At 40.8% G+C, this 26,314-nt stretch overlaps 2 long non-coding RNA genes across 3 annotated transcripts in view; both read right to left on the bottom strand.

Moving 5' to 3' along the window:
* LOC142103911 (uncharacterized) overlaps positions 1–26,314 on the bottom strand; it is a 280,023-nt gene that overhangs the window by 22,336 nt on the left and 231,373 nt on the right. The gene's annotated exons all lie outside the window — the stretch shown is intronic.
* The window catches only part of LOC142103438 (uncharacterized), a 58,987-nt gene continuing 52,146 nt past the window's right edge, over positions 19,474–26,314 (bottom strand). The window contains exon 2 of the long non-coding RNA XR_012679353.1: positions 19,474–19,625. This is a non-coding gene — a long non-coding RNA (uncharacterized LOC142103438). The remainder of the gene's footprint in view (positions 19,626–26,314) is intronic.

The raw sequence follows: 26,314 nt of genomic DNA on the forward strand, positions 1-26,314 counted from the left end.
TTTTATTTCACCATAAAAGGCAACTGAACATTTAAGGCACTAAATTGTTTATAATTGGCGCGTGATTCATGGACTTTCACATTGCAAAAGAAAACACATCTCGAAACTGTATGCTCATTTGCAAATTCAAGGTTTGAAAGCTTTAATCGTCCTTAAACAAATGTGTTAGAAGCGATTTTTTTTTTTCCCTGCAGATTACAAGATGGATTATTTATTTAACAAACCATCCGCATAGACTGGGAATAAAGTCAAAAGTAGAAGATGTGGAATCTTAATTGTGTAATCCCAGAATATAGTCAGTAAATCGACCCCACACAGGAACATTGTTGTCAGATCTCACTGTGCGCTGATCAACGGTATGATTTAAAAACTTCTCCGGAATTCTCAGATGACTCAATTTCCAAGTAGTTTGTAGGAGTGGTATGCAGATGAAACAATATATCCTTATTATCTGAATCTGCATTTTGCCTTTTACGTTTGTGAGACATTAATATGTGACTGGATAACAAAAACAAGTATTATTATTAGTTATTATTAATATCGTTTATTTGTTAGGCGCCACAAGATTTCTGCAGCGCCGTACACAGTACAAACAGTAGACCATACAGGGTGAAACAGTACAGAACAATAAACACGAAATACCAATACTTCAGAAACTCCGGGCAGGTAAATGCAGTAAAGACGGAGCGGAAGAACAGGTGTGGAGGCAGGAGGGGAGAGGGGCCCTGCTCATACGAGCTTACATCCTAAGGAAGGGTAAACAGAATCAGGCACAAAAGGGAGCCATTGAAGTAAGGGGGCGAGAAGAGAGGGGTTAATGAGCGGAGGAGATGAGGGGTTAAGTGGATGGTTGGTAGGCTTTGAGGAACAGGTGAGTTTTAAGTGCCCATTTGAAAAAGCACAGATTGGGTGAGAGACGGATGGAGCGAGGGAGGTCGTTCCAGTGAAGGGGGGGGGGGGCGGCGTGGGAGGAGTCTTGGATTCTGGAGTGGGAAGTAATAGATAAATAGGCTCCTTTCTCCAGGAGGTCCCTTATTGCCACAAAGAATAAAAAAGATTATCGCTGGGGCAGCTGATCTCCTGTTTTCACGAGTAATGGGGCTTTTTGCTCTTTGATGCCCCTTACAGCTAGGATACACAGACAGACTTCTTGTATGCACCATTTTTAATTAGTACTAGGCATTTTTAGGCCTGTTATCCAGTGGTAAGCAACCTATTATGTTGAATTCTTGCATAGGTTCTGTATTCTAATCCATATTTGCCAACCTTTTCTTTTTCATAGAGAAGCTCAGGTGTCAAGTGTGGGAGGAGTTGTGATGATCATAGCCCCGCACAATTAGCGAAATTTTGTGGTGGGGCTTAATGGCGTGAGTCATAAGGCTTCCCATTTTGTTACTGAGCCTTTGTGATTCCCATCAAAAGCTAGATTCAGAAAACCACATTGTTCTGGAGAGAATAACACAGCATTCTAAAACACGCGCATGACACCCCAATCCTCCAGACCTCTTCTCATGGTCATGGCATGTGGGGGGCAGTTAGAGATGACTGCACTTTATGTCACCTCTGTGCCCGACCTCCCACATAATCATCATCTCACAATTATAATACAGTTAAAGATGTGTGAAGGTAATGGGGAATTTGGTTACTGAGGTGTGTCCTCACACCACGCATGGGCTCGTTTAGAAGAATACCATCTCAGTTCAGCTGCTGGATCCAGAAAGTCCAACTGGCAATGCTATTACCATCTCTATTCTTCCTTTAGGGGTCTCTGCGGCATCCTTGGTGACACAACTCCTGTTGGGATCAAGTGTGCCGGCTCTGGATACAGCAGCGAGTATGAAAAATCCTGGACACACAGCTACACCGAGCTGGCGGATGACAAACTGTGCCTTGTGATCTCGGAAGAGATCATTAAAGTGAAGCATTGGAAGTGGCAATGGGATTTTGTAGGGGATAGTAGCTGACATTGCACTGATGTTACTCACATTATGTAACTTACTCTAGTAAGTGTGGTCCTTCGAAATCATATGGTCAGTAAAATGAATCACTGAAGATATTTCTACCATGACACTCATCCATACGGGTCTCTTTGTTCTACTTTCCATCTGTTCACTCTGCTAGTCCGTTCCCCCAAAAGCTTAGCATGAAAACTCCTTTTATCGTCTCTGTAACACAAAGCTGTTTAGAACTCCTTTCCCCTCTTGTTAATGGTCTTACCTTCAGGATCCTCTATCAATCTCCATCATGTATCCCTCAAACTACAGTGCTTAAACACATTTTAAAGACCCGATTGAAGTCAGCCCTTTCACCCATTAAAAATTGTGTTAAAAATATCTCATAAACAAAACAAAAAATGGAATTGGAGTGTAACCAAGTTATTTCTGAATCATGACAATGTTACTAGTTATAGCCACAAGAGTATAAGTGTTTAATTAATTAAGATTAACCAAAACTGGAATCAAAATCTCTTCTGTGGGAAGAATTGAAGGAATTCCAGAATAGGCTTTAGGGGACACTAAACGGATTAGATGTTCTCTTACACTAAGCAAAGCAGTGGGGGTTGGCCAACTAAGTCAACAACATTCATGCAAGTGTACCAGTTTCAGTGGAAGCAGCCATCTTGTGCACTGAGCCGTGATACTTGAGAATGCAGAATCAGTTTACTAGGAACCCCTGACATTACCACGGGCAGACATGTATTAACAGTTTGTCTTTCCCTTGATAGCCATGAATAAAAAAACTCTAAATAATGACTTGTGAACGCCAAATGCTCATAGCTCTGCACTCTCCACTAGCCAGTGTTAACCGCACAATAGTTAGCTGACAGCGGATCAACTATCATAGAAAGAAAAGAAGAGAAAAAAAATTATAAAACAAAATCAATATGTAGCAGTGCTCAGCTGTTCCCCTGAACAATGCTGCCATACGCAAGTGTTTCCAAGGCAGTTGTAAGCAACATGAAGTAGCTGGAGGGCCACCAGTGAAACTCCAGCCTTCAACGGGGCCACACAGCAGAAGGAGGGAGAGCACGGTGAATTAACTCCTTCTCCGGGTATGTGGCGTGACCTCGCTGTACTGTGCAGCGGAGGTCATGTGATACAGAAGGAGGTCACTTCGGTTCTGAGAAGATCGGAAGCAGCCAGCTGGGGAACCGCAAACGAAGATTTGGTTGCTAACCAATGTTCTAAGGCCTGCATAATAGATTTTCTATAGCAGCATCTTGTGTGCTGAGCTAAAGACCCATTCCCATAGTTGTATCCAACGGGGAAAGTGAATAAGGTTAGGGAGACTTCTGAAGTCCTTTCCTAGTTATCATATGCAAATGAGCATTTCCATCACGGGGCATGTCATGTTAGAGCCAACGTTTTACACACTGAGATACAGGCATGGGCTGAGACAGAATCTTGCATAGCTTACAATGATGAGCCCAAAACAGGGCAAACAGTATTTCTGTAGGAGGGATCATGTTTTTTTTTTATAAAAAAAAAAAAAAAATGTGAGCACATTTGCAGGCAGGGAGACCAAAGGGTATATTTACTAAACTGCGGGTTTGAAAAAGTGGAGATGTTGCCTATAGCAACCAATCAGATTCTAGTTATCATTTATTTAGTACCTTCTACAAAATGACAGCTAGAATCTGATTGGTTGCTATAGGCAACATCCCCACTTTTTCAAACCCGCAGATTAGTAAATATACCCCCAACTAGTTGATTGAGCTACTATTCCTATGAGAGTGGTATTTCTCTGAATCCTTCTAACTCTCTAATGCAGCTGAATATCTAGGCAAAGAGATGTATGGAGAAATCCCTCACAATTACCTTGTTCACGTTTGATATTTGCAAAAGGGATTAAGCTAATTCTACCGGTGCAGCCTTTTGTTGGAAGGTAATATAAGATATATAATTATGATGTTTATGCCACGTAAGTTTTCCCTTTTTATGCAGGTTCACTTAACTAAGCTCAGTTCATACAAATCACCCACAATACTTCTTTAACATCTCCACTTTAACCCACCCCAACCACAAATAAAGCAGAAGATTACATTGCATTCAATGTGTTTAGGGTTTAGTGAACAGACGATGGATTTTGGATGTAGCTTTGTATATCTTGGAAACACTTCAATATTTGAACTCAACTTACACAACATGAGCTATGCCAGAAACCAAATGTATGTTCAAATTCATAAAGAAAAATATATGTAGACCTGTCAGTCGTCTGTACCTTCCAAAGTGAATGTTATGTTTTCATATAGGTCCTAAAAATTACAATGTATAGAATCCAAAATTAGAATGAATAATAAGTAAGCTACACTTACCAACTTACTAAGGGGTCTATTGATGATCAGGCAGTGATAGGACCAGCGGTGGGACTGGAGCAAACGTAGGAAGTTGGTTATCCTTTTTCTCCATGGTTCAGGATAGCGATATCGGTAAGAAGATTCCAGTGGTACGTGTACCTCCAGGATCCTTTCATAAATAGGCACCCTTCAAAAACTCTTGATACATTTATTTATCTACATATCTCCCAACATTTCCCAAAAAGGTGTACATGGGAAAGTCTGCCTATGGCATTCATGAATCTGCCCAGCCAAATAATGGAGGCTGTAGCTCTGTCTTTTGTAATTAGCACAGTGGCAACATTGCTCTTGTATAAACAGGAGAAAAAAAATAATTTCTTACATTGTCTTCACATTTAATCTGCCCACCATCCTCGATAAGTCTACATTAGTTTTACATGAAAGTTACACTGCTTGTTTTATCCCAAGTTTTAGATTGCATGAGATGTGGAACCCTGGCCTTATAGTTTTGTAGTCTCTATGCTGATATCATTGATATAGAAGGACCCATAGAATTGGGTTTTTGGTCTGGAACCTCAGAACCCAGGTTTGACCTCCATTGAAATATTTTTTCCAGGTATTGGACATGTTATTTGATAGTCCAGTAAAGCTACTAGCAGAATTATGTAACTTGAGGCAAGGCAAGAGAAATGCAGAAGAATTCTGCTCTGAATAACATGTTTCCCTTATGAGTGGAAAGCCAGTACAGGCCATAATTCAAAGACTTAATGGGTGATCCAAATATTTGGTATATACTCAGGACCACCGAGAGTGATATTGTCCCGCGGTGCAGCCACTTCTTATGGCTTCCCCTAGATTACATGCACAGCCATGAGGGTTATGATTGCACACCCACCCAAGGTATGCGCACTGCAATTGGTTTGTATAGTTACTTTGCATGATCACCACTTTGTACTCATCCAACCTCCTTCTCAGTACCCTTCCATATACCCAACACCAAGCTCGCTAGTTCCATGCATGCAGTTAGCCATTACAGTGGATAGATGCCTCAAGAGAGACGTCAAGCACGAGTTCCATCCCAAATGTCTCTAAAGTACCCTTTACTCAGAATTTGGCAAAATCTCAGGGCACCTAAACTATAAGAGGGACACAGAGGGCCTTCCAATGTATAGATGATTTTTAGGTGAACTGGCACACTCTTCTCAAACAAGTTATCAAAACCTGTCAATGCCCAACACTGGAAATCTAAATATGTCGCTTGTTGATGCAATACCTAATCTGGTGTCCTTGCTCCTTGTGCAGAATCTTTACTTCTTTTCTCGTTGTAATGTATTGTAGACTCAGCCAATGCAATAGGTCATTTTGTTATTCTGTACTGCTACTTATTATCATCTATTTAAATAGCGCCACCATCCTTATTCACATCAGCCTATGTAAGTGATGGGCAACCTGATATACTTTAAGGGCCTTCAATGTGCTGCCCTCCAGCCTTCAAAAGGGCCGCACATTAACCTTAATTTAAGAATTGAAAGACAGCTCATAAATGACCTCACCCCCAGTTACACAATATTCATGCTCCTCACTACCACCAACCCACAAGCCCCCACACACAACTCATATGCCACCCAGACCTCCACACATTACACCCAAACCTTCACACATGCCACTAATATCTTCCCATATGCCCCCACTTACTGGCATTCCACACATGACCACCAGTCACTAGCACACCACACCCCATATGCCCTCTGCTCACAAGTTCTCCCCAGATTCCCCCCACTCACTGACAGTCTAATACATTGACAGCGGCAGCTTGCAGAGGACGGAGGGAGGACATGTGGTGCAGGATACACTGCACTCTCTCATGCTTCTCTGATTGGATGAGCAGCAGGACAGCAGGACCACCCTGCAGTGTACAGAAGGAGGTCACATGACACAGAAGCCAGCTGATCTCATACAGTCGTATTCTCAGATATTTAACAAAGCAGAGAATGAAGCAGAATGGGAGCAGCTGACTGCTCGTCACCCACCATTGGTACATGCATCTGATTATCTGTTACTAGCTTGGCTTTTCATGACCATCCTTATGCTTTCTACTTGTTTGCTGTTCTGACCATTTGTTACCAACCTCCGGCTTCTTTCTGACCATCCCTTTCTGCTTGCGCCCTTGACTTCACCCTGTATTCTAACCTTGAGAAGGCCTTTGCTCATTAGAATCCGTGTCAAAGGTGAGCCAGTGTCAACCACTAAATGCACAGTAGGTCCAAGCAACAGTCTGCAACATAATCCACAGCATGTGACAGTAACTCTTAGTCTCTGCTTTTTATTGATTCTGGGACTGCTGGAAATTTCTTGCTCTTTTAAAAAAAATCTATACTCTAGATTTAAGGTTACACATATCTTAAGCTGCATGTACCTCAAAATACATCCATGATAATGCAAGTATGCAGATATATCTTTGCTCCTACGCAAATACTATCCACGTAAATCAGACACAGTCTCTCCTTTAAGGTCTAGTTATGGGATGGAAAATAGACAATTCTTACAATAAAACGACCATTTGAAGAGAAAGATTAGAGGGAGCTGCCTGTCCTATGACTGTTTTTACAGATCACAAGAAATTGTTGTATAGGTATAACTTTGCACGATCAGTAGTTTGATCTCCCCCACCAGGCTAGTTGGATGTTGTTTTTTAAAATTTTGTTCTTACGTTCAGAGCAGGCTCTCAGCTTTCTGTACATTAATTGGCTGGCTATCTTGGTGATTGTAGGATATCACACGTCTTAGCTAAATCTGTTTACAGACCAAAGAGCAGATGTTGAGTTTAATAGACAACACTGTATAGTTTGTGCTAGGACAATATCTACAAGAACCGAACACTAAAGTCAAATAAATCTATTTTCAATTCCCTCCAGAACCTTGAGCCCATACGTCAATGGAATTTGTTATTGGATGTTGTTGTTCCCCCCCTCACAGGGTCTTTCTGCAATCTGAGTTGTGGTGGTGGATAAGTTTAGCAAAACGAGTCAATTTCTACTGCAAGCAAAACAAGACATGTTAATGCTTTTTTATAAATTCCTACAGAGATAAGTCTTGCAAACCTATCAGTCACATAAATAATTTAGAAATATGTAATTCCGATAACTATAGTGTCAGTCAAAGGCTCTCAACTTATTTGACACATTTCAATCATTACAACAATTCCTAAGGTGTTAGGTTTCTGACCATCAAACGGACTAGGCCGACTGTCTTCCAAAACAAAAATGTGTCTGAAACTATGTACTCTATTTCATGACTTCATGATTTTCAGTATTTTCTGTAAACAATCTATGTCAAAATATGTTCTAATTTTTCTTCCTCCTGACATGGCCCTTTGAGGACTCTGAGACCCTGAAAAGTACCTTACAACATTTAGTGCATTGGAAAGTTATGGTTTTGAGTAGTGATCACTGGTCTCTGCAGGAAAGATCTATTCTGATCATTTTGTTAACCATTTCAGTGCTACCAAGGCTTGCAAGTTTGTATAATTGGGTGCTAGGGCTCCTTCTTGCTTTGATCTTAAGCTCATGGACATCTGCTTTGTTGCCAATTACCATCCATGGCATCCTTTGCGCCAACATGGGCACATGAAACGTACTTTCCGTTGTGGAAGTAGAAATGCATCTATATAACATGGTGCGTAGTGTATACAGTGCAGTATTGTCTGGCACCAGTGCAGCTATTTAATACCAGACATGACACTCTATCATTCCCCTTGATAGGTACTTTATTACTGTAACAAATTATTAAGTTGGCCTGGCAGTACTGTACACTTCTGAGGAATGAACTGCACCTATACACTGAATCTATGGGTATCCACCTTTTTCACCCAGCACAAACCCAAACTACAGCCAAGGCCTCCGGACCTGTAGACAGTAACCCAAGTCTATTTCATCAAGGTCCACTCACATAAAGACCCTGCCTTATGAGTCTGTTGCAGATGACCCTATCCCATCTGGAACTTACCAACTGAGGCATTCCAGTCTGTTTAGAAAGATCAATGTGGAACTGGTAGCTATTACCGCTTATCTTGACTGATTATTTAAATATCTCTTACCTGATAATACCATGAATAGATTCCTGTTCAGCCAAGCTCATTGGGCTCTCTGCCCCAAACCTGCGAAGACCAGCCACCCAGAGACATAATGGTATTACTTCCGTAATGGTACGGAAGTTCTTACCACAGTTAGATATTTCTCATCCACCCTGTATCTCAGGAAACTTCTTCTCATTTTTAAGATATGGCCCCCTTAAAAAGCACCATGGGGTAATAGATGTTACAAAATCCTTATAAAACCAAAATATTTGTTATAGATGTGAATTTCTGTTCCAACTCATGGTGATTTAAGAACCCAGAACAGGGAGCTGACCTTCTAATCCTTGGGAAAACTCTCAATGCATCACCTATAGCAGGCCTGGCAAACTTGTGACTCTCCAGGGGGTAAATATATTAGGCAGAGGAAATTTAAAATGGCAATGGCTTTCATGGCAAGTCACAACATGTCCTGCCAGCTATAAGTCGGCTATAAACTAGCAAAGCATGCTAGGGCTTGTAGAATAACTCCTAGAGAGCCACAGATTGCCCAGGTCTGACCTAGAGACTGTTGCCGTTTAACCACTAAATCAGTGTCTGCTTTAACTGGCTTAGTATTAATATTTTTGCCAATCTAATTGATTCTAATTGTTTACCACTACTAGATACTAAGGTTAGTTTCCACAATCATTCTCGACAGATACACACCTTGGATTCCACATAACTCAATATACTTGTGTGAGACATATCTGCCACACCTTTAGTCACTTGTCTGGTAACCCTTGGAGCTGGGCCAATATTTAATTCTTCTGATGATGTCCTTTACAAGCCCCTATGTAAGTTCTAACATTGTATTAGATACTGGTCCTTGCCACGCTGACATTGTCAGATGATCTGACAATTGATTGATTATATGTATATATGTTGAAAAGCAGGAATTATATTTAGTATATCTGTCATTTTTGTCATTCTAACACCCTTTGGGTATACACTCCTTTCATCATGATTCAAACGTTGTATTTCATACCATTGTATTAGGCAGTTTTACATACTGTTTACTCATTCAATGTTATTTGTTGAAATGAATTTGCTCAGTTCTGCTCTTCATTAAACACCTGTTTCCACTAACCCACTAATATAAACCCTCCCTGGCTGTGAGAGCACTCATCTCCTGTCTTCACCAACTCCCTAGACAGTTATGCCACGTGCGTATAACCATGTATGGTCAGCCCTTGCCTCAGTGGTGCTGCTCATGCACCTATCTTTTGGATGTGGATCTCCCCACCTAGGTGCCCTCTACTCCGACATAATCTCCAGTGCCCCCTCCCCCAACCTCTCTCTCTACCTAAGCTAAACCTCTTCTGCAGTACACTGTTCCTGGAGTCACACTGTCTGATGCTCCTCTCCAATTCTTACTACCCAGGCAACCACTATGAGTCCTAAAACTCATTTCACTAAATGCACAATGGCACACAAGTCTACTATTCCTCCACAGATAGTAAACTCAAAGGTACTGCGATACTTATACAGAACATAACAACTCCTTTCATGCTCGACATACAGTTTAGATATACAGTACATTACAACTCCTTTCATGGTCCTTGATATACAGCGCTGGGGTCATGAGTTCAATTCCCGACCATGGCCTTATCTGTGTGGTTTGTATGTTCTCGCTGTGTTTGCGTGGGTTTCCTCCGGGTGCTCCGGTTTCCTCCCACACTCCAAAAACATACTGGTAGGTTAATTGGCTGCTATAAAAAAATAAATTAAAAAAAAATTGATCCTAGTCTCTCCCTCTATGTCTGTCTGTGTGTATGTTAGGGAATTTAGACTGTAAGCTCCAACGGGGCAGGGACTGATGTGAATGACTTCTCTGTACAGTGCTGCGGAATCAGTGGCGCTATATAAATAAATGATGATGATGATAGATATACGTTTATCGTCGGGAAGTAGAGACATCTTCCCTTTTTATTATTGAGCCAGATGCTAGACCAAAGTGCAGGTGCACAGATACTAGTAGGGGGGGGGAAGATCTTAAATACTGTACTTGATCCAAAATGTTACAAACCTCTAGTGCTAAAATTAGCCCAGAATCCATTAGAAACTCCAATTAGTTGCAAACCTTCCACTATATGATGTTTGGAGGATAGACCTAAAGCTAGTGAATTGCCCCACCTTGCAAAAGATAATTAGGGCCTGGGTCTCTCCTGTGTGCTAGTCTGACCATCCAACTGTCACATTGGAGCTAGACATCCTACTGTTGCATGCACATGGTCGCCAGTGCACTACTATTAATTGTACAGTACACTGCAACTGCCATAAGGGATTGCACTACAAGTGTCAGTCCTGTAATCATTTTTTAAAAGAGTAGTGCCTCCTTTTAAAATTAATTCATAGTGCTCCTGCTCCACATTTTGAATACTTGAGCATGTGTTTGTGTTGTTTGATTCTCTAGTGTGACCCTGCCTGGACACTGACTCTGTTTTTGGCTGAAGCCCTGACCATTGTCTGGGTACTGGTCTTGTCTGATAACCACCTGCCCTGACCATTGTCTGGGTACTGGTCTTGCCTGTTAGCCGCCTGCCCTGAGCTTTGCCTGGGTACTGGTCTAGCCTGATAACCACCTGCCCTGACCGTTGTCTGGGTAATGGTCTTGCCAGTTAGCTGCCTGCCCTGACCTTTGCCTGGGTACTGGTGTAGCCTGATAACCACATGCCCTGACCTTTGCCTGGGTACTGGTCTAGCCTATTAGCCACCTGCTCTGACCTCTGCCTGGGTATTAATCTTTCCTGTTAGTCACTTTCTGTGACCTCTGTCTGGGTACTGATTTTGCCTGATAGTTGCCTGCCCTGACCTCTGCCTGTATACTGGAATTGCCTGTTGGCTGCCTGCTCCGACCTCTGCCTGGTTACTGTACCCTGCTGTGTACCCTAGTGAGTCCTGTTCTTGTTACCTTTCTCACCACTGTCATATACATCAGTCTCCAATGTAAACTGCATCAACGTCAGAACTGTTATAAGCCCGTTCTACACGTGTTAAGTTCTGGGGGCAACTGAGGACTGTGAGCATATCAGGCATTATAGGAAAGGGTGCTGCTATAACTGAAAGTCACATATAGTGATAGAAAAAAAATGATCTTCAAATATTTTACAGATGGTACCTGACACTTATGCCAATGTCTCCAATTTTTGTTGAAGGCTCTGTGGATGGGAGGGCACTCTGACCCACGTATGGGAGGAATGTCCAAAGTTACCACCTTTGTGGAAACCTCAGTCTGCTCCTTGATATTCAAAATATATCCACAACATTGAGCACATTAGATTGCATCATTAACAATTTCCCAGACAAATTCATCCGCAGAATGGAAGCCCTGGTCCCCACATTTTGGGGCCACACATTGTCTTGGAATCTCATTGTTTTGATTCTTTTCAACTGCTCCCTCTGTCCTGTCCCTCATTCCCTGTTCGACCTCCCCCTTACCTACCTTATTTCCCATCCCTCAATCATTCCACTACCCTAATGAACAATATGTTGTAAACTTTAATTCCAGTGGCTCCATTCAATTTAGAAAGTTTCAGGTGTTCACAGAACAGGTATCATGACCATACTTCACAATTAGCAGTATGGTTCCATGTGTTGGCATACCTGCTGCTGCCCTTTTACATCCTGTGACTGCTACCGTTATGTGTTGAGTTAATTGATGTTATACTAATCACCCAAAATATTGTAATTTCTAGAAAATATATGCTGGTTTTAAAAAATTTGGAAATCTAAAACTAATAACAAATTGTAACCAAATCCTTAACTGCTTGGCCGGTGCTAAATCTGGAGTCAGAGTGTCTACACCCCCTCTTGACTCACAATGGTGAGCCCCTTTAGGCAGGCCAAGAAATCTTCCACATAAAGGACCACGAGTCACGTTCCTTAAAGGGAGCAGTGACCTGCAGCCAATCAGTTATAGCGCTGTATGACCCAGCCGCTGATCGCAGTGACTTATTACCAACTGTGCCTGATCTGTGGCGTTGGTAAAATAATTTGGTTAAAACACGTGAGGCACAGAAGCAGGCTGATCCATCAACAAGTGCGGGTGGGTGGGATCTCATGAAGAGATTGAGGTCGGACATGTGACACATAGGGACCTATATAGAGAACCCTCAGGCACGCCCCCCATTTCTTCTAATTGGCTGGCCTGGGATGAGGAAGCATTAACTCCTTGCAGGTGAGGTTTAAAGCTACAAGCACACATCTATGCGTTTAAGTGCTTTCGTCAATATGGGACTCTCATCATAATTTCTGCCTTATTTTTTTATATATAATTTTTGTTTTTTTTTAAAAAAAAGCTTTTATATTATTATTTTTTTTTTAACAGTGGATAAGCATACTTGCAGAAGTAGTCTTTTTGCAGTTCGTATATGACCCTTAATATCTTTTAGTGAATAAGCTTTATTGTTGTAGTATATATTAAGGGAAATGTATGCATTTTCATGAGCCATCACTTGACTCCAGAAGGGAATTTTAGAGCAGTTGGATCATTGTGACCCTTCCATGTGCACTGTTGATTACCAGGATATTTTTAAAGAACGGGTGTCATTTTTTTAAATTAATTTTAAGGTAACTTATTACTTCAAGTACACTTGTTTAGTATGCATTGTACTTTACTCAAGTGGATCAAATCATTTGAATTGTTCCACCCTTCCGAATAATTACTTTTCAATATGCTGCATCACCCAAATCCTCATCATTTTATCCGGTTAAAAAAAAACTTCTTTGCATTTGGGAATTTATTCCAGTACGATCGGACTTGACTCCCCCAGAGCAGATCGGGAAGATGGGAGACAGATGTTCTTGTTTATTTTTTCATTCATACATATTATTAGTGCTGGGAACCAAGTAAATGTAGCACAATAAAATCTGTCTAAAGGTCAGTCTTACTACTCTCCTTGATGGATTGTCTTCACTGGAGGCATGGCCCACTTAGAATAAAGACTATGACTCCTGATAAGGTGACTTATAAGATATCTGTAACCCTAGACACAGATGTTTGTTTTTCTTTCCTTCTGTATTTTTGCTGCGTCCTGGGAATAATTCAGTCAGTTTTGGGAGCAGGGGGTCAACGGTGAAGATCTGAGAATACGCTACGTCTAGTAAGCAGGCTAAAGGGAAACACTGAAAAAAATAGACATGGCCATTAAAATAAAGTGAATGGATCAGTGCATAGATCAGGGGGAGATAATCTAAATTTAAAATGAATAGTTAGTTTAAAAATGCTATTCCTGGCTGTCCGGCTTCTGAGTTGAGTCACATCGGTGTCTATTTTAGGGCTTTAAATAATCACTTTTTAGTTCAAGTACATAAACAGATGAATGGTTGCTGGATACATGCTTTTATTTATAGAACATACACTTATTCTTAATCAAACGTAGGAAATGAATATTGCAGTGGCTCCTTTTGTTTACAGATATTGCATTGCTTACTAGCCAACCTCTATTCTGTAGCATCACATAGGTGGTTCCAATGTCCGTGCTTTATCGTTCCAACAATGACACATAGTAACGGATGGAGAACTTGCAGTCTTCAAACACTGCATGCATGGCGAGCTAGCATAGATGCTGAACTTAAATACATTGCTCATTTAGGGGCATATTTTATTTAGCTGGTGTTTTCGCTTGTGATGAAATGGCTTGGTTCCACTTCAACCCTGTTATTGCCTACAATAACTCCGCCGGCAATGTCTCCCATTGGCGATAGTATCCCCCATGCTTGTGCATGGAAAAGCCTATATATTTAGTATTCCCTCAATGCCTTTCCTTCTGTGTCATCTGTAGGAAAGGCCGGCCTATTCGTTATAGAATAGCCTAAAAAAATTATTTAATTATGCAATAAATAATTTTTGTTTAAGCTGGAAGTCTTTAAAATAAATATGGCTATGATGATCTAGGTTGAGGGGGGGCGGTGATATTTTACAAAGACATTTTATTGGCTGCCAAATTTTGTTTTCTTCAAACAGTGGAACTCAGAGCCTGATAAAGGGTTCAGGCCACCCTAGGCTAATATGCTTGTAGTAACCCCTCACATTCCATGCTAGGCTCATACTCTGTAGGTAAAAACAAACTCATGCTTAATTTAAAATCTGCCTTCCTTCACTCCCACCACCAATGTTTATGTTCCCATTTTTCGAAACTCAGCTCCACTTGGCTTTTTAAAAGGGTCATAGCAATTTTTGGCACTCATTTAATTTTCATTACTGTACAGCAGAACGAGGCATGACCGAGCGCTACTAAGCAACAATCAGATTCTAGCTGTCATTTTGCAGAAAGTACTAAATAAATGACAGCTAGAATGTGATTGGTTGCTATAGGCAACATCCCCACTTTTTCAAACCCGCAGCTTAGTTAATCTAGCCCATGGAGTTATCAGAGGACCAGCTTACAATAGGAGACTTTAAACACATTTAAACAAAGAAGCCTCTGGCCTGCAACAATTCCTCTTAACAATTCCTTTTAACGATCTATAGCCTCACAATATTTGTATTATTTTCTAAGAATTAATTAGATGGAAACCTATGGCATTTAAGAGAGCATTTAATCCCTCTTCATACACAGGCCACGTTTGTACAGCAATAAATTAATATACTTAATTACTATTTGTTGGAATGTTTCCGTGTGAGCATTTTTCTTGTGGGCATTTGTGTCAGTGGGGTTTTATCCGTGAGCAATTTTCCTGTGGTTTTTTTTCATGTTCACTTTTTTCTGGTTGCCGTAGTAGACATCGGAGGGAGCGGCGGGCGTTCTGAGGGAGAGAGAGGACCGGGTAATGCCCCCAATTTAATCTGTGTGAGAGACAGGTAGAATCAACATTTTAGGTGGAAAACCCATTTAACATCAAGACCTGTGATATCTCCCAAACACATGAGCAGCCCAGAACTGCCAGTGGAATCAGTATAGTGCTTACATTGGAGAAGGATGTCTGTCCCAAATCTTCAGCTCCAAAATGTACATTAACCTTGTGTTCTGAGAAAGCTGGGACACAAACATAGAGCCAGTCCCACAGGACACGATGAGAAATTGTGAATCGAGGGCTGGGAAGAGCAGTGCAACGGCGGCAGTTACAGGATGTGTCACTTGCTGCAGATTTAGACGAGTTATGAAGAACAACTTCCTTTTTGTTGACACATGGGAAGTCATTTGTCATGACACAGGCGAGTCTGGAACCAATGATGTTTATGTGAGCAGGGGAAATGAGCTCTCGTCCACTCCAAGTAGAAACGTTTCATGAGGTTCATTTAGGAAATGATAAATAAAGGAATTATTCATCTCTGGATTATACCTGCGTCTTGTCTTCCGATCCAGTTCAATCATATTGTTTGCCTGCACAAACTCTGTCATATCCTCACTAAGTGGCTTTCTCATGTCCCGCTGCCAGATACAGAGACTTGCAGACAATTCACCAATAAGGAACAAGTTGTACTTCTAGAGCTCGTTATTATTAGGAGTGCGACAATACAGTCATTTGTTGGTGGAAATTACTGACAATTATTTCCTATTATTATTATAATTAATACACTATATGAAAAAAAAAGTAGAAGATCGGTGTATTAATATTTCTGCTTGCACCACTGACCACAACTTATCACACAACCTTTCAATAAGAAAGGTAAAAAGAATAAATGGCCACATTGCAATGTTCATTGTCAGGCTTTTTAGAAATGAGTCCTGTGCATATATATAAGGGACTGTATATGTATATAAAGACGGCACCATATGACAGTGATGATGGCGATGATGATGAAGATGATAATTATGGTGGTGATGATGATGATGATAGTGGTGATGAAGATGATGATAATTATAATGATGGTGGTGGTGATGATGATGATAGTGGTGATGAAGATGATAATTATGGTGGTGGTGATGAAGATGATATGATGATAATTATGGTGATGGTGATGATGATTTTGGTGATGGTGGTGGTGATGATATGATGATAATTATGGTGGTGGTGATGAAGATGATATGATGATAATTATGGTGATGGTGGTGGTGATGATGATTTTGGTGATGGTGGTGATGATTATGATGATAGTGGTGATGAAGCTGATTATGGAGATAATGATGATGGTGGTGGTGATGATAGTGGTGATGAAGATGATGATAATTATGGTGGTGGTGGTGGTGATGAAGATGATATGATGATAATTATGGTGATGGTGATGATGATTTTGGTGATGGTGGTGGTGATGATGATGATGGTGATGGTGGTGATGAAGCTGATTATGGAGATAGTGATGATGGTGGTGGTGATGATAATTATGGTGATTGGTGGTGATGATGATAGTGGTGATGAAGATGATGATTATGGAGATAATGATGATGGTGGCGGTGATGATAATTATGGTGATTGGTGGTGATGATGATAGTGGTGATGAAGATGATGATAATTATGGTGGTGGTGATGAAGATGATATGATGATAATTATGGTGATGGTGATGATGATTTTGGTGATGGTGGTGGTGATGATGATGGTGATGATTATGGTGATGAAGCTGATTATGGAGATAGTGATGATGGTGGTGGTGATAATTATGGTGATTGGTGGTGATGATGATAGTGGTGATGAAGATGATGATTATGGAGATAATGATGATGGTGGTGGTGATGATAATTATGGTGATTGGTGGTGATGATGAAGATGATGATAATTATTATGGTGATGGTGGTGATGATGAAGATGATGAAAATTATTATGGTGATGGTGGTGATGATGAAGATGATGATAATTATGGTGATGGTGGTGATGATGATAGTGGTGATGAAGATGATGATTATGGAGATAATGATGATGGTGGTGGTGATGAAGATGATGATAATTATGGTGATGGTGGCGATGATGATAGTGGTGATGAAGATGATGATTATGGAGATAATGATGATGGTGGTGGTGATAATGGAGATGGACCTGGACAAAGGGACAGACATTCCTTCTTGTTATGGACGAGGTGCAAAGTGCACATCAATATTTGTCTGATCCAAGACACAAATGAGAATTCAGTTTATGAAGCCAGATATTTAAATAAATTGGTACTTGTGGAGATTACACTGTTGTGGCTACAGTGGGCCTGATTCAACATTGGTATATCTTGCATGAGAGCGCTCTGCGCATGCTCAGAAACAGACTTTATGCCACTGATGCAATTTATACAATTCATGTCTGAACACAAGTGACACTTATTACTGTCTATGACTTGAGGGGTGAAATGGGAAGGGTCCGATGAACATAGGCAGTGTACAGCAAAGGACGTGCCAAAGGTGAGCCAACACATATATGGCCGATTCATGTTGTGGGTTTCTCTCAAGTACGTATTTTTTGGGGCGTAATATTTGCACCAGCCACAGCGCAGGTGTAAGTGTCGACTGATAGTGATTGCATGTACAGTATACAATAATGATTATAGTATGAGTTAATTTCTTTTATAACATCTTTATTTGCATGCGTTCTGATGGGACTTGATATTTCACATTTGCATGTGCGTATCCTGCACTCTGTTTGTTAACCTACGTCCAGTACTGTTTAGGCAGGGCGTACTTATACCCAGGTTCAAATGGAAACATATCTTCAGATCACTGGGATTTGAAAATGGTCGGATCTATACTCAAGTTGCGTGCTCATTTTATAAAAACCGCAGCTTGTGAGCAGGTTGCGTTCAAAGATGAATCAGGCCCAGTGTGTTTTAAATGAAAGGAATTGGGATTAGGCATCGAAAGTCACATGGTCTTCCAGTCTTATTTATAAAAGGTGCTAGAAAAAAACATTGAATTATAATTGGAAACTGTAAAAATGAAGACAAAATTAAATTAATTAATTTTGCACGAACATCTGAAAACAATTATACAGTTGGTGGCTGTGTAATATCCACACTTGTACCACTGTAATTTAAACAATAGGACCCACCTAGTGCTCTAGGGGCTGAGGACAATAAGCAGTATAACCACTCTGATAAGCAAGACCAGTCGTATATGACCAACCTGTGGCATGCCCCAATACTTTACCCATGCTGTGAGATGCAAAATAAGACCATGTTACTAATGCTGTGAAATGTTTGCAGTCGCTCTTCACCCTCTTCACCCTGGGACTCTTGGGGTGCTGAGAACAGTACTATAAATAAGCACCAGTTCTGTATTAACACACCAAAACAAGAGTTAAAGTATGAAAATTATGTTGGTGAAGCAGGTGAAAAAAAAAAAAAGTTTAGACATTCTACATTGCTCTCACTGCAACAGCAGAAGCAGTCTCCCGTTGTTCAGTGGAGGCTGGGGAAAATAAACAACTGTACCATTCTGATAAGTGATAAGATAAGATCAGTGATAAGTGTCCAGTCTACATCATGTGGCTCATTTCACACACCACCACCCTCAGTACTGTGAGAGGCTAATACACATCCATACTCTTTTAATATGTTTTCACTTTCTCTGTTATGTCTATCCTATAGTTCTCAATTCTAGTCCTTGGTGGATGTAAATAAGCTAGAATTTCTTTGCAATGACCCATGGGAAGTGTAAGTGTGTGATGCTTGTGGTTGGAGAGGTTGAGCAGTCTTCTGTTGAGTCAGTGTTGAGTTGAGCCGAGTTGAGTTAAAAGTTCCAAGATCTAAGAGGAATATGTAGTGCTTCCAAGTCTGCGATAGGGATGCAGAGAGAGAAGGTCGAGTGATGTGACGGAGCAAGTGGAGACAAAGAGAAGACAGCTTGTTGTACTAGAAGAGAGAGAGCTTAGTCTGCAGCTGATCTTGACAAGTTAGAGAATCGGAATTCCAGAGCAAGGGTGCAGACTAATGAGGTGTCAATGTAAGTAGAATGTGGACACCTATGTACCCCAATACACGGGACCGAAAGGAGTTCTGCAAGTGGAGTTATGGGGAAACAGAGTTTAGTTACCTAGTTATAGTGCAAGGCGGAGATAAGTGAAATAAAGAGCTCTTTAACCAAGTCAGTGTGTCATTACCTGATAAGTTTGATGAGGGTGGGATAATAAAGGATGATTATGCTGCAAAGCAGAGGTGCGAACAAGTTATTCATTCTGTGGCGTCAAGAGACTGTACATAAAGACTGTCCATAAATATATATCATTTATTTATCCAATGAAGTTAACTTGGCAACCATCATTTCATCAGTTCTGTCTGTCCGTAGTTACACCTGCCACACCCATGTTTCATCTTTGTTCACACCTGCATCAGCGTTTGCCCTCTTGACCCATGTGTCCTGGAATGAGAGAGAGTATGAGCTGCAGTGGGGACGGGAAGGGGGGATGGGTTTTCTCCTATGGGCTTCTCCAGATAGATATGATGGAGGACCCTCTACCACATCACACATGTTGTCACATATTTATCTTTTTTATGAGTATTGGGGGTAATTTCCTGTAAAAAAAAACAATTCAGCATGAACTTGCTTGTGGTTCAATAGAAATAACAATCTTGGCTTGTTTTCAGGGCGAATGCTCTATATGGAATATTTTAATGTTCTACGATTTGTTTTTTCTGAACACATAAAACATTATAAAAATCTGGTGTTGAGACGCCATCTGGTGGCAATGCAGTGACCGTGGTAAATAAATCATTCCGTGCGAAAGCAACTATTACATCAATCAGTTCCCAAGCTTCGGCGTTATTGTTTTTTTTCTTACCACAGATTGTATTTCTTCAGTTGGTGGAGTTCTGCAAATCAAGTTCTAAAATGTCTTGGTAAATGATCCATTGTTTTAACATTTGCATTTTAAATGTATATCACATGTACCTTCAACCTACAAACAGTGGTGCTAGCCATTTTGTGATTTGAATCACAGAATACAGCCTATTGATTTACTAGGAATCAGCAACATCATCGAGACACAAATTGACTTTATGTTTATTTTACTGGGCTCTAAAAAGAGTATTAGCTCTTGAATCAAGTAAATCTGTCATTATATATCTGTTTAGTCATGGCTGCAAGTGACAAGGGCAGTGTCATGATGTGATGAGGGGAAATGATGAAGTACAAAGCCACAGACCATATTATTATTATTATCGTAGATTTGTTAGACGCCACAGTGCTCCGCAGCGCCGTACAGAAGGGAAAATAGGACATACATAAAACAGTGACATACTAGGTAGACAAAATAAACACAGACATGAAAACAACGGGTATGGAGGACCATGCTCATTAGCAAGCTTACATTATAAGTGGAAGTGCACAGCTGAAAAAAGAAGAGCAAATGTATCTCACAGTGGAGATTGGGACAGCTGTGAGGGTGCATTAGTGTGAATAGTGTTATCATGGATAAGGTCACCTCTAAAAAAGATGAATTTTAAAAGAGCATCTAAAGATATGTAGGCTGTGGGAAAGTCTGATTAAGCGTGGTAGGGAATTCCATAAGTGGAGAGCAGCACGGGAGAAGTCTTGTAGGTGGGAGTGAGAGGTGGTTATCAGAGGCGAGACAAGGTGCAGATCATAGATAGATCTAAGGGTGGGAGGGGGAGTATTTTGATATGAGATTTGAGATATATGCAGGGGTAGTGTTGCTGAGGGCTTTGTAGGTAAGGGTGAGTAATTTGAATTTGATTCTGGAGGACACAGGGAGCCAGTGTAGTGATTTGCAAAGTGGTGCAGCAGATGTGGAGCGGTGAGAGAGGAAGATCAGTCTTGCAGCAGCATTTAGGATGGATTAAAGTATGGATATATAGGTATCAGCAATGCCAGATAGAAGGAGGTTGCAATAGCCAAGCCGAGAAATGATGAGAGAAAGGATAAGAGATTTGATAGCATGCTGAGCAATAAGTGTGTTACCATGGATGTAACTAGGGTTGTGAGATAGGGGAAACCGCCCAGAGCGCAATGCTGAAGGGGGGCGCAGTTTATCAATATTTTAGGTTCATTTAGTTAAAATTGAGGGCTAGGGGGCGGCATTTTTGTTTCTCAGCCCAGGTGCTAAAATTTGAAGTTACGGCTCTGCCACAGACTGATAAATTGAAATTGGAAATAGCAGAGTCTCCCCAACATCACAGATAGTAATCTGAGGCTACTGTCGAATGCGGAAAGATTGTCAATTGCACCTATGTAAGAGACAAAGTGCGTACATTCAACTTGATTCATAATGGAATGAAGCCTATAAGCATTTATACATACCTTACAGAGTTCTCTCATTTTATACTGCCAGCTTATAACATAGATGAAAACTTCCACAGAGCCGAAACACCTTATTGCCCATATTACAATTAGAATTTGAGGACCCCCTAGATCAGGGCTTGGCAACCTTGTTCTATCAGTGTGGCAGAAAAATGATTTTCAAGCCCAGGGGTGCAGTTGTATGTGTGCGTATATGTGTGTGTATATGTGTGTGTGTGTGTGTGTGTGTGTGTGTATGTGTATGTGTGTGTGTGTGTATATATATATATATATATATATATATATATATATATATATATATATATATATATATATATATATATAAAAATAAACTTAAATAAAAAATGCAAACTTAAATAAAAAAAATGGGCGCCAGGCCATCTCAGTTAAAACTATAACAACTCTATTTTAACTCCTTCTCCTTCAGCACAGATCTTAATGGTTGCAATAACATTCTGTTCCTTTAACACCAACTCCTCCAACACATAAACATAATGGTTACAATATAGTTACATTTCATCACCATCTCCTCCTGCTCACACTTAGCAGAAATAACACAAAACTGGCAGCTCACATACCCGGTGTTGTGGGTGAAGTTATTGCACAGCAAACAGTCAGAGTTCTGAGTACAGGCACACAGTAGGCATGGTCCAGAGGTTCTTGCACTCCTCGTGCACTCCATACCCTACACCAGGGACCCTCCTCTACCACTAAGCTATGCTGCCTTCATGCAGCGACATCCCTTAACAGTATGGGGTTGCTTTTCAAGGAAGCTCTCCTACTGCTGCTGTACAGTAATCCCCAAATAACCAGGGACCCTTCATCATAATATTCCTCATGCTGCAACTACTTTTTAGGGAACAGTTCCAGAATGTTGACAGTCCCAAACATCCTAGTACCAGGGATCCTCTCACTGCAGCCTTGTAGCTTATCACAGCACACCCCTAACTGCAGGGTCCAACCATGCTTCTGTTAGATGTAACATCTTCCTTTTTACAGGCAACATTATGTACAGTCTCACATGGCACCTGTCCATCAATCTTTCAGGACACTGATACTTAATGCACCATAAAGGGGCTCTTAACTGTTGGGGCGCTCCTCCACTACCAGTGCCGTGACTCCGTGCTGCTTCCTTACTTTCCATATGGTATATAGGATATGTGGACTCTTCCCTCTTCTAATATGCATTAGTTCTTGTGGCTTATCTCCATGCACCCACCCGTCTGAGCATTACTGGACATCTACATAGATGGAGGACAGGCAGTCTGAAAATGGAGAAGTTGGTGGGCTGTCAATTGGACGGTGAACTTCCGCTAAGCGCTCTGCATCATCTGGAGAAGATGGTGGGTGGAGAAGCTGCTGGGCAGGATGCTGGGCTGTCCAAAGAGGGGCGGCCTGTCATCAGTGCTCCTTAAACCTGACAGTCAAACAGCATAAAGGAAGTTGGGTGGTGGAAGACCTGAGCTACACTACAAAGGCACTCCTTAGTCCACCTTCATTCAGAGATGTCTGGGCTGATGAACTAACGCTATGGCAAGGGGTAACGCCTCTGCAGCATGGAACCCTTCCCCCACCACTGTGGAGCTACGTTGTCCACCATGGCCACCTCCACTATGGGCAAATTTTTGCTTGTATGTTACACAAGCTCCATCATGCAGAATCTGTCTGTTGCTGAGTGGGATGTTTGCTTAACATTTAATAAAAATACCCGATATCGCACATAGCTGTTAAACGTAGGACTACACAGACTTGTGGGCGCCCTGTGAAAAATGAGCTAACTTGTAGTTTGGATTGTCTAAATACTTTGTCTCATCACAACTAATGATGTCAAACAAATATCATTTGAGGCGGAAATTTCAAATTACATCTTGTTAGTGCAGCTGATAATTTTAGATTTTGTGAAAGTGTCTGATACTGTTCCTCATAACAGTCTGCTACATAATATCAGAGTGCTAGGTCTAAAAAAACAAATGTCTGTTGAAATTTAATGTAGATAAATGTAGGGCTATGGACCATGACTGTGGTACTCCAGAGAGGAGATCTCCAAAGTTGGGAAGTATGCTCAAAAGTCCAGCAAAAAGTGTTGCAATATCACACCAGTACATTAGAATTGACAGATTCACCTGTTTTTATACTGTGATGCAAAGTGCCTTATGGATAGCATTGTTTATTTTGTATATGAGTATAGCAAGTGTCTTTGAAGCAGGTGGGGTACGGTAATCTGATGTTGTGGATACCGACACCCAGTATATCTACAAAAAAAATATGAATAGATTAATAACAATATAAATAAAATGTAGCCTTACCTATAAAGCGACTGGGGAGATCACCGAATGCAGTGGTATGCGACCACTGCTAAATCCGAACATGGTGGATGACGGCGGGTGATTTTGACGTGAGGCAAGTTCCCGATGAACCCTAACCCTAATCCTTAAGATACCTGTTGAAATAGATGTCGGCGTCTTCAGTGACGTCAAAATCAGGTGGCGGCATTCAGCAGGTTCGGATATAGCAGCAGTTGCATACCACTATTTTCGTTAATCTCCGCCGTCGCTTTAAAGGTAAGGTTGGTTTTTAATTATATCGATATGAATGTGTTTGTGGGGTTGTTTGTAGTTATACTTGGTGACGATTACAACCTTTTGAAGCATATTAAAAAATCCTCAATGCATGCGATAAGCATCTGTGCAGATTGCTTTTTAGATCCTAAATATATTTAGGGCGTCTATGTTCCAAAAAGAGGAATTGAAATATGCTCAATTGTGTGTAAATACCCTCTATAATATGTTGTAGCTTTGAATATGACTCTGTAAATGTTATGACATTTGTACACACATTTTTACACACTATTTAAATCCTGTAATTGTATTTAAGTCATATAATAATTTAAAGTTTTTAGAAAACAATTTATTCAACTAGCCACCAGGTGGCAATAAAGTCCTGTAAACATCTGACAGAACTAATGTATGAACCTCTGGGGATATATTTACTGAACTGCGAGTTTAGTTTGAAATAGTAACCAATTAGATTCTAGTTATCGTTTATTTAGTACAGTCTACAAAATGACAGCTAGACTCTGATTGGTTGCTATCAGCAACATCTCCACTTTTTCAAACCCGCAGTTTAGTAAATATACCCCCTGGTCTCTATATATGATCCTTGAGTGGTTTACAGGTTATCTAGTTTATAGCTTATGTAGTCTTGTGTATGAACTTCTATTATTTAGTCCTTGCAGGTTTGCCATAAGAAAAGTCCATCATATGGTTTGAGGTTTAAAACCATACCAACCAACATTGCGATGATCTACGGACTGATGGTGCCCAGGACAACATTGACTAAATTATTGAAGACACAGAACCAAGCTAATAATAAGACTATAAAAAAATGTCTAAATCTATGAACAGCCAATCAGAGCAGTTTTCCTAAGCTAGGCACTTCTGATTAGTTGTTCTCGTATTGACATCTCTCATTCATTTGCATTGTAGTAGAAAAGTGTAAGGGTGTTTTTACTTGAATAAAAATGTTTTGGAAAAAATGTGTTTTTTCTTACTATTGTAATAATATATGTGACAGCCATGGCATGCTGGTGTTCCCCAAGCATCAGCATGTCCAAGCAGTCAATGGCTAGCAGGGCATGTATAATAGTACTTAAATCTTTAAAGACCTTAACCCCTTATGATGGCACCCACTGATCGCTGATGCCAGGATGAGCCCCAGTGCAATTCAGTAGAGGGATTGCTTGATCTATTATTTTATTTATTTATTTTAATTTACTTTTAAAAGATACAGCACAGACAAGTAATGCATCTGCTTCATGACGTAACACATGTCTCCTTTAAGAGACACATACACATATGGAGATTTAATTAGTAGATAAAAAGTGATCAACGCTGCAGTGTTAGATAAGATATTTCCTTGCTATATCTGTAAATAGATATGATAAGTGTTATGTTTGCATGGTGTAAAGAAGCAGTGGACAACAGACGGTCCATTGGCCACCTGCAGACTAGTAGGCCTTCTCTTGCAGGCCCCCCCCCTCCCCCAGTCAGTTGCTCTCGATCCTATTAGAATGGGGCAGCCGACATCTGCGTCTCATGACCTCCTCTGTACAGTGCAAGGAGGTCACACAACACCCCCAGAGGAGGAGGGAGCTCACTGTGCAGGGCGGTCACGCGGCACACCCACAGGAGGAGGGAGTGCATAGTGCACAGAGGTCACATGTTATACCTGGAGGAGGAGGGAGTGCCATGTGCACTCCCTCCTTCCTCTGTATGGCTCCTTTGAAGACTGTGGTGCCCATCCTGTGGCCCTCCAGCTAATTCATGTTGCCACTCACTGGTGTAAAGCTATATCATTCATTTGATTCTTCTGTATATGGTTACTTCCAGTTAAAAGAGAATGGATTTTTCTAAGTACATGTATGATCAATGCTGCAGTGACGTCACACATTTATGTGCTAAATGATTATATACACGTGCTTAAAATCACCTTATAGAATGTGAAGAATGATAAGTTTGAAGCATGTTTACGATAATTTCCCAGCTTTAAAGTTAACTTGGGATCACAATTTACACTTATTTAATGTCTATTTTTGCTATAAAAGTTAGAGGTGGCTGCACTTTAGATGAACTCTGTGCCCTACCGCCCACATAAGCATCTTCTCACAAATATAAAACAGTTAAACATTTGTGAATGCAGTGGGAAATTGCAGAGTAGTACCAAGGAGTGTCTATGTCAGGTCAGCTGATGGATGCAAGGAGTTCAACTGTCATTGTTGTTGCCATCTCTAT

Source organism: Mixophyes fleayi, chromosome 10 (genome assembly GCF_038048845.1).
Source record: "Mixophyes fleayi isolate aMixFle1 chromosome 10, aMixFle1.hap1, whole genome shotgun sequence".
Taxonomy (NCBI): domain Eukaryota; kingdom Metazoa; phylum Chordata; class Amphibia; order Anura; family Limnodynastidae; genus Mixophyes; species Mixophyes fleayi.